Source organism: Apium graveolens, chromosome 1, assembly GCF_009905375.1.
Source record: "Apium graveolens cultivar Ventura chromosome 1, ASM990537v1, whole genome shotgun sequence".
In the NCBI taxonomy this organism is placed as follows: Eukaryota; Viridiplantae; Streptophyta; class Magnoliopsida; order Apiales; family Apiaceae; genus Apium; species Apium graveolens.
In genome coordinates, this window is record NC_133647.1 from 91805001 (window position 1) to 91814214 (window position 9214).

Consider the following 9214-nt stretch of genomic DNA (forward strand, 5'->3'; position numbering starts at 1 on the left):
AGTGTTTAATTCTCGTAGTTAATAATTAGTTAATCAACCTTAAGTGTTATTGTCTTGACATTGAATAGTAATCATACATTAGTGAGTAAGTGTTAATTAAATATACTTAATCAGAGTCTCTGTGGGAATGAACTAGAAATCATTCTATATTACTTGTGAACGCGTATACTTGCGTGAATTATTAGCGCATGCTTTGGGCCTAACAAGTTTTTGGCGCCGCTGCTGGCGACTCGGTGTTAATTTATTTAGTTCATGTACTTGCCATCAGTGGTCATTAGGACTCATTGATTAAGACTTGTTACTTACTATTTCCGGTTGTGTTTCAGGTATTCTAGCAATCGTTTATGCAAACACGTCCTCGCACTCGCAAGAGGACTCTAGATACGGCTGAGGAGATAGATTCATCTCTTGACATTCCAGATAAGTTAGATTTTGAAGATTCGGATAAAGAGAGTGAAAAGAAAGAACCTGTAACAATGGGTGATCGTATAGTTCCAGCAGATCCAGCTCTTATGGACTTTTCTCGGCCTAAAATTGATGACATTCAGTCAAGCATCATCCATCCGGCTATTCAGGCCAATACTTTTGAAATCAAGTCAGCCACTATTCATATGGTGCATAATTCTTTTCTTTTGGAGGTGCTGCGACTGAAGATCCCAACATGCACATTAGGAATTATGTCGAGATCTGTAGTACTTTCAAATATAATGGTGTTACTGATGAGGCTATCAAGCTGAGGCTTTTCCCATTCTCTCTGAGGGATAAAGCTAAGGACTGGTTACATTCTTTACCAGCTAGGTCCATCACTACTTGGGAAGATATTGCGCAAAAGTTTCTGGTAAAGCCAACACTGCAGCTATGAGAAGTGCTCTTACTCAGTTTGCGCAGCAACCAACAGAATCTATGTGCGAAACTTGGGAGCGCTATAAGGAGATGTTGAGAAAATGTCCACATCATGGTATGCCTGACCGGATGGTGATCACTAGGTTCTACAATAGTTTGGGGGCTCAATCTTGGCCCATGCTCGATGCAGCTTCTGGAGGCGCCTTGTGGGCCAAAAGCTATACTGAGGCCTATAATCTCATTGAAACTATGGCTGCAAATGAGTATAAAAACCCAACTCAAAGGATGTTGCCTGGGAAGGTAGCAGGTATTCTGAAAGTTGATGCAGCTACAGTTATTGCAGCACAGCTCCAAGCGCTGTCTATGAAGGTCGATTCTTTAGCCAACTATGGAGTCAATCAAATAGCTATTGTCTGTGAGCTTTGTGTAGGCTCTCATGCTACGGATCAGTGTTCTCTTGTTAATGAATCTGTTCAGTATATGAATAATTTTTAGCGACCGCAGCAGCCTGTGCCAGCTACTTATCATCCTAATAACAGAAATCATCCCAATTTCAGCTGGAGCAACAATCAGAATGCTATTCAGCAACCATATCAACAAGCTGTAAGTAAACAGTTTAATCCACCTGGATTCCAGCAACCTCAACAATATGCTCAAAGGCAATCATATCCTCAACAAGGAGGTGCTGCTCCACCTTCTAGTGCTGATTTCGAGGAGCTAAAGCTGTTATGCAAAAGTCAGGCTATTTCTATCAAGACCTTGGAGAATCAAATCGGTCAAATAGCCAATGTCTTGCTCAATCATCAACCTGGCACACTTCCCAGCGATACTGAAGTGCCAGGCAGGAAGGAAGCTAAAGAGCAAGTCAAAGTTGTCACTTTAAGGTCTGGAAAAGTTGCTGAAGCTGAAAAAGCAAAAGATGGAGAAGCTGAAGTTGTAGATGAAGAAGAAAAGCAAAAGGAGAAAGAGGGGGAACCAAGGAAGACTACTGTTGAACACACTATGCCTGAGGGTAATACAGGGGATAAATAGCTCTATCCTCCATCACCTTTTCCTAAGAGATTGTAAAAATAAAAGCTGGATAAGCAATTTGGTAAGTTTCTGGAGGTGTTCAAGAAACTTCACATCAACATACCTTTCGCTGAGGCTCTGGAGCAAATGCCTAGTTATGCGAAATTCATGAAAGGTATTCTTTCAAGGAAGGTGAAACTGGACGATCTTGATACTGTTGCTCTGACGGAAGAGTGCAGTGTCGTGCTGCAACAAAAATTACCTCCAAATCTTAAGGATCCAGGTAGCTTCTCCATTCCTTGCACCGTTGGCAAGTTATCATTCGACAAGTGCCTTTGCGATTTGGGAGCAAGCATCAATCTGATGTCGTTGTCTATCTTCAAAAAGCTGAATTTTCCTGATCTGAAGCCCACCTACATGTCTCTACAACTAGTTGATCGTTCGAATACATACCCACGAGGTATCGTGGAGGACGTGTTAGTAAAGGTGGACAAGCTCATCTTTTCAGCAGACTTTGTCATTCTAGATTTCGAGGAAGATAAGAAGATTCCCATAATCTTTTTCTTGGCTACAGGCCGTACCTTGATAGATGTGCAAAAAGGTGAACTTACTATGAGGGTGCAAGATCAGGATATAACATTCAATGTATTCAATGCGATGAAATTCCCTACAGAAGATGAGGAGTTGTAATAACCCCAATTTTTTTGAATTTTTTTTTTGAAACCCTTATGAATAGTGATTTTGCTGATTATGCTGAATAAGAAAACTTTTCATGCCACACTGGGGGTTCTTCTATTGTTATTCTGAGATCTTATTAGTACTTTATATGAGATATAAGTGTATGTAAAGATCGTCAGAATCCAAATTCGAACACTTTGATTTTTCCCGAAAATCCACCAGATACCGAAAGAATTGAGTATAAGGTAACATGATTAAAAGGATTTAAATTCAAGGATTATAAGAGAGGATCATAAAAGGAATATAATGTATTGAGAAAGGTTAAGGGAACCCAAGTAATAAGATCCCGAGTATGATCCCTCAAACGATAAACGAGAATGAAAGTTAAGCGAACCGTATAACAGATCAGTGGTCATTAGCCAAGTAATTAAGAGCTAATCAAAGAGGTTAGTGATGATGATGTCACCACACCAACAAGAAGATGACAAGTGTGGGAAGATGACATAGGAGGATGATATAAGCATGACCAAAGGGAAGGTATTGTTGGTTGATTTCAAGCCACACAAATTTTACCATGGTTAAAAGGTAATTAACAAAACAAAAGGATATCAACCAAGCCTTTTATGCACAAAGATCAATAAAACAAAGAAAGCTTCTCTCCCCCCCTTTTCATCTTCTTCATTTCGAATTTTTCACCAAAATGGTGAATTAGAAATTCAAAACACAAGCTATACTCCATGGAAAATTATAAGGTTTGTTTCTTTGGATCCTATATTTCATAACTAAGAAGAGCAAGTAGTTTGAGTGCTTGAATCAAAGGTTTTCTATCTCAAAAAAATCATTTTAGTTTAGGGTGAATAGTAACTTTCAAGAACAAATTTTTGATTCTTGATTTTATTTGCAAGGTCAAGGTAGCTTAAGCATATTTTAAGGCTTCCATGGACATTCCAAGGATCTTTCTTTGATTAAAAGCTTCAAGGAAGGTATAACTCTTCATGATCTTAGTATTAATATTGTTTGATATAAATGATTATGATGATGGAATGATAGATTAAGTGTAGTAGTTGTTTTGTCATGTTGAGATCTTAGTGGTTGTGCTTTTGTTGATTTTGGAGTTAAAAAGTAGCACTAGTTGTTCTTGATGATTCATGGTATGATTTGAGATTGGTTTAAATGGTTTAAAGTGGTTGATGAGTGATATGGTCATATGGTTGTATTGGGATTGATTGGTGATGGTTTGGTGTTGAATTGGTTGGTAAAATTTTGGGAAATCGCGTAAATATATCCGTCGTAATGTCCGATTTACTTTAGGCTGTTTTTGTTCTTAACATTAGGACCCGTGAACTCACTGATAGGTTTTGACCATTGCCATGATTAGATAGTTCATGTTACGAGCTTCGTTTTGATATGTAGTTCGTTTGATTCCGATGTACGGTTTAGGAGAAACGACCGTTTTAAGTAACGGCGTTTCGCGACCGAACCATTACCCCTCGCCTTACTTTGAAACCTTGGTTAAGGACCTTAAATGTCTAATTGAGGTAAGAAACAATTATGTAAAGTGTATTAGGCAGTTGGTAAGGTACTCGCGAAAGAATCGCCTTAAAACCCTTAATGGTTAATTTATTAAAAATGGTGAAGCCGAGGGTACTCGAGCGACTTAAGTAAATCGTTAAGCGCGAAAGCGAACGTTAGGACTCTAAATGGTTAAAGTCTAGTTTCTTAAGCGACCGGGGTTTAATTCCGACTTATATTGTTGTTCATAGGTTATCGGACCCACTCTAAGCTTAAGTCTATCCGGGAGCACTCAGGCAAGTTTTCTACCCGTTATACTGTTGTTGTGATGTAAATATATTTATATGCATTATCTTGTGATAAGTGCATGGTTGTTATTAGCAAATTTTGCGATATATTGGAGCATGCTGATATGGTATATATGCATGTCTGTTTCGTAATCTTGATATATATCTGCTGATTCAATTGCTTATAAGTTGCATAATACCTATGCTAGAGATAAGCAGTAGTTGCGTATACCCTTAGTATAGGGGACCCAAAGGTGAACATTTTCTAAAACCGGGAGTCGATGTTCCCGAGTATATTATATATATATATATATTTAAATATATATATATATTGATATAGTTTTCAAAACTATTAATCGAATAAGGTTTATTCGATAACTTTTATTTTATTTAATGAATATTATTACGAATATTCATTCGAGGGCTTATGACTCCTGTTATTTTATTTAATGAATATTATTACGAATATTCGTTCGAGGGCTTATGACTCCTTTTATTTTATTTAATGAATATTATTACGAATTTTCATTCGAGGGCTTATGACTCCTTTTATTTTATTTAATGAATATTATTACGAATATTCATTCGAGGGCTTATGACTCCTTTTATTTTATTTATTGAATATTATTTGAATATTCATTCGAGGGCTTATGACTCAGTTTATATTATTTAATAAATATTATTTGAATATTCATTTGAGAATCTATGACTCCGATTATTTGCTGAGATATATTCTTTATTTTATTAAAGAATAAGGTGTCGATAATCAAACTTATCTTGATTATTCAAATAAAGATAGTACTTTCGTATAAGTATATCTTTGGTTATTTAATACTCATTTCAAGTATAAGTTTTACAACTTCTACCTCAATTATTTGTATAAAGATTATTCTTTATGGGAATATTATTTGAATAATAATATTCAGATATTTTCTAATATATTGGGACTAATTTACTTTATTAAATCAGCATTACTCCAAACACTCTTTAAAGTGTTTTCGAGTCTTTATAATGATTTTTAAAAGTTAGAGCGGATCCCAAAACTCATTTTTATATATTTAAGATCTTCCTTTTAAAGGGAATTTAAATACTCGCTCAAAACCAGAGGGATCTGGCTCTGTGGTGTATTTTATATTCGCAACGAGGTTGCTGTTTTGATAAATGAATTGATTACTTACCCAAGGTTCGGGAAGTAAGTCCATCTATTGAGTCGGCATAAGCAACATGGGCTCAGTGGGCGTCCATGAAAGTGTAAGTGGCTCAGTGGGAGTCCATTAAATGCGTAAGTGGCTGAGTGACAGTCAAGCATAAGGTCCTATTGCGGCCAGGGTGATGACCAGTGGGGAATTCGTCCATCTACTAGTAGAAAATGTTACTTATTGGTATCTTTGCCTGATCAGCAAGATATCAGGTTTATGCCAAGGTTTTCTCCTTTCCAAATTCATTGGATATTGCAACTCTGTTTATAATTTTCATAACAGAGGTTTTCAAGGAGTGTATGAAATGTATATATATATAGGTGTATATATATATCGGGACTTAATGAAGTATCTCGTAACTTCATTATTTATAATGATGTTCAAAGATTGAATCTATTCAAATCTTGTCTTGTAGTCTCATCTATGTGATGAACTTTTGAAACTAATTATAACTTGAACGGTGGTAGTTCAAGTAGTATTTGGAAAAGATATAAGTATATTGGAGTATCTTGTAACTTCATCTTTTAAACTTATATCTAGCAAATGATTATCTTATGCATGTCAAAGATTTTCAGAAAAACGTTGAGACAAGGTTAGATATATGAGATCACCTTGCAACGATAGTTTTATACAGTTATAAACTGGAACTCTGTGTATATTATGCATGGAAGAGGACTTCCAAGATTTTGAAAAGTATATATGTATATATACTGAATATTTTGCGACTTCATCACATTAAGATATCAAACTTGGTCCATTTCTTTTGACCAAGACTTTCATGAGTACTATGAGAAGGCTCATATATAGTTAATCATTATACATATTATTTTGGTGGGCTTGCTGCTCACCCTTGCTTTCTTCTTTCATCACACAACAACAGATAGAAAAGATAAACAGGACCAAGCTCCTAATTCGCGAGCGGATAGGAAACGTTCTGCAGTTTCCTATAGGCGTTGATGTCGCTGTAGCTGAGGTAGGAACTACCAATAGGCTAGGCTTTCAACTTTTGATGTACCAGACTTATGTATCTTTATCAATTGTAATAATGACAAAGAAATGTAAATCTATTCAGAAACCCTTTTAAGGTGTAATGGCATATAATTTTGGAATAAAATGATTCGTGTTACTTTTGGATATTCATCTCCGAGACTATAACTTGTGGTGTGTGTGTTTATTGTGGGGTCACAGTACAGGGTAGTTGATTGTTTATTAAGATTGAGTGTTATTAAGGGAAATGGAACTCGTGACAACCCGGATTCCCGACCCCGGATTTGGGGGTGTTACAGAAATGGTATCAGAGCAAAGCGTTATAAACCTCAGAGATGATGTGACGTTAAGATAATAAGTTCACTAAGATAATAAGAACTCTTGCCAAGTTCATAGTCGGACTACCTAACGTAGTACTGACAGTTAAAACCCTTATGGGAACCCTTATAAATATCGTGATAGAAGCATAGTTCGTTATCGTATATGGTAGTGGGACTCCGAACCCTGAGGTTGAGGAGCAACAACGCGATGATGTTTTATTACTTATTGGAGATCAGATTATGGATCCGATAGAGCGTCCTAACGCGGGACCGGATGATGTTCATATTGAGGATGTAGCGGTTGAGGATGTTGTCCTAGAAGGGATTGTTGCTGAGAAGAATCCCGTGGAGGATCCTGACAAGAATGAATAAAGGACCACTGAGGAATTGATAACTATGGTTAGGGCGACTACTAGAGGTAGGATTGGCCGGTTACTACCAGAGGTTCCTTCAAGTTCCTAAAGATAGTAGCCCCTTTAACGCGGCTTACTCGTAAGACTGAGAAGTTCGAATGGACAGAGAAATACGAGAACAACTTTCAAGAACTGAAGCAAAGATTGGTGATGGCCCCTATGTTGGCATTGCCGGATGGAAAAAGGAGATTTTGTGGTTTATATTGACGCTTCGCATAAGGAATTAGGGTGCTCTTATACAGCACAACAAGGTACTCGCGTACGCGTCAAGAAAATTAAGGGAATATAAAATTTGATATCCCCACCTATGAGCTTGGGCTCATGGCAATAGTTTTGCCCTAAAGATTGGAGGCACTACTTGTATGGAGAGAAGTGCGAGAATTACCTAAGCCATAAGTGCTCTAGTACATTTTCACGCAGAAAAGAGCTCAACATGCGCCAAATGAGGTGGTTAGAGCTAATCAAGGATTACGATTATGAGATTCTTTATCATTCGGGGAAAGCCAATGTGGTGGCTGATGCCCTTAGTAAAAAGGAGAGACTCAAGATGATAATGTCTTTGAGAGAGTTTACAAGAGATTTTGAGAAAATGGAAATAAAAGTGAAGGTAACCGGAGCCGGTACCGAAAAGATGTTTGAGATTGCAATACAGTCCGAATTATCGGAAAAGAACATATTGTGCCAGAAAAAGTGATGAATGAAGGCAGAGAGCCAACAATTAGATAAAAGATTAATACCAAGAAAGATGATAAGGGAATAATGAGGTATTCCTACAGAATTTGGGTTCCAAATGTTCAAGAGCCTAAAGATGAAATCTTAGACGAAAGCTAGTTTGAGGAATAAGATTTAGAGCAAACCCTGAACGTGATAGTCAGGGAGGTCGCCATCAAGATAGAAGGAACCCATAACATAATGAAGTGGAAAATGAAGATTTTAATGTATAAGATAACCCCAAGTATGGGAGAAGGATGAAACATTTCATACTAAGGAAACAGAAAGTCGAGTAAGGAAAGGAGACCCGAGACGGTACTCCTATACGGCAATTCATGGACCTGTCTAAAAAGGACTTAGACTATTATCCCCAACCACCACCTTGAGGAAACAATGCGGTAGGAAATTCTTTCATGACCTTTAAATCGCTAAGCTCTCAGAGTTCCAAGGAACAGGTTGACCCAGTCGAGGCAAGAGCCTGGCTAAAGGAAATATAGGAATCATTTGAGATTCTAAATGATTGACGAATCACAAAAGACTGTTTTGTCACTTACCCTCCTAAGAGAGAGGCCACCCGCTGGTGAAAGGCCAAGGAAGGCACGGAGCCAGAGGTTAGAATAAACTGATTAAAGTTCAGTCAATTGTTTTCGGGAAAGTAACTCCCAAGGTTATGAAGGTAGTATAAAAACTTTAGAGCTAGAACAAAAGCGGACAAGTATGATGAATTATGAATTTAAGTTGTAAAAGTTGTCAAGATTCGTTCTGAGGACACGAATCTAGAATGACGGGATGTTTGAAATCAATGCTTATGTTGTGGTTGTAATGGAAACGAAAATAAAAGACTGAAAAGGGTAGGAGTATAAAGGGATATAAAGGAAATAGAGTTGAGAAGTGATAAGGGAGTTAGGTATGGGAAACCCTAAGAAACCCTTGAAATAAGTATAGAGAAGTGTGTCATCATCAGCGCGATGGTGACTGATCATGAGATAAATTCAAGGTTTGAAGGCGTAAGCCATACGTATAGTTAATTCCCTTGAAGTTGACAGTATTCGATGAAACTTTGAGATAGATCGATTGATTAATAAGGAAACGCAGATGGACTGAGGAGTCAAGAAAGTAAGAAATTAGGAAAATTGGATGAAGGAAGTGACCTTCAAGAATATGAAGTGTAAGACCGGTGGCTTGATAACCATAAAGGGAGACGCCAGGTATGAAAGATATCCCAACATTGAGATGACTGTTGAGATAAACAA

General features: G+C 37.3%; 1 non-coding gene across 1 annotated transcript; it reads right to left on the reverse strand.

Moving 5' to 3' along the window:
- Positions 1-855: 855 nt before the first annotated feature.
- On the reverse strand, positions 856-962 carry LOC141680541 (small nucleolar RNA R71). Its single transcript, XR_012558356.1, has one exon. It is a non-coding gene; the product is annotated as a small nucleolar RNA R71 (small nucleolar RNA).
- Between the last annotated feature and the right edge of the window lie 8252 nt (positions 963-9214).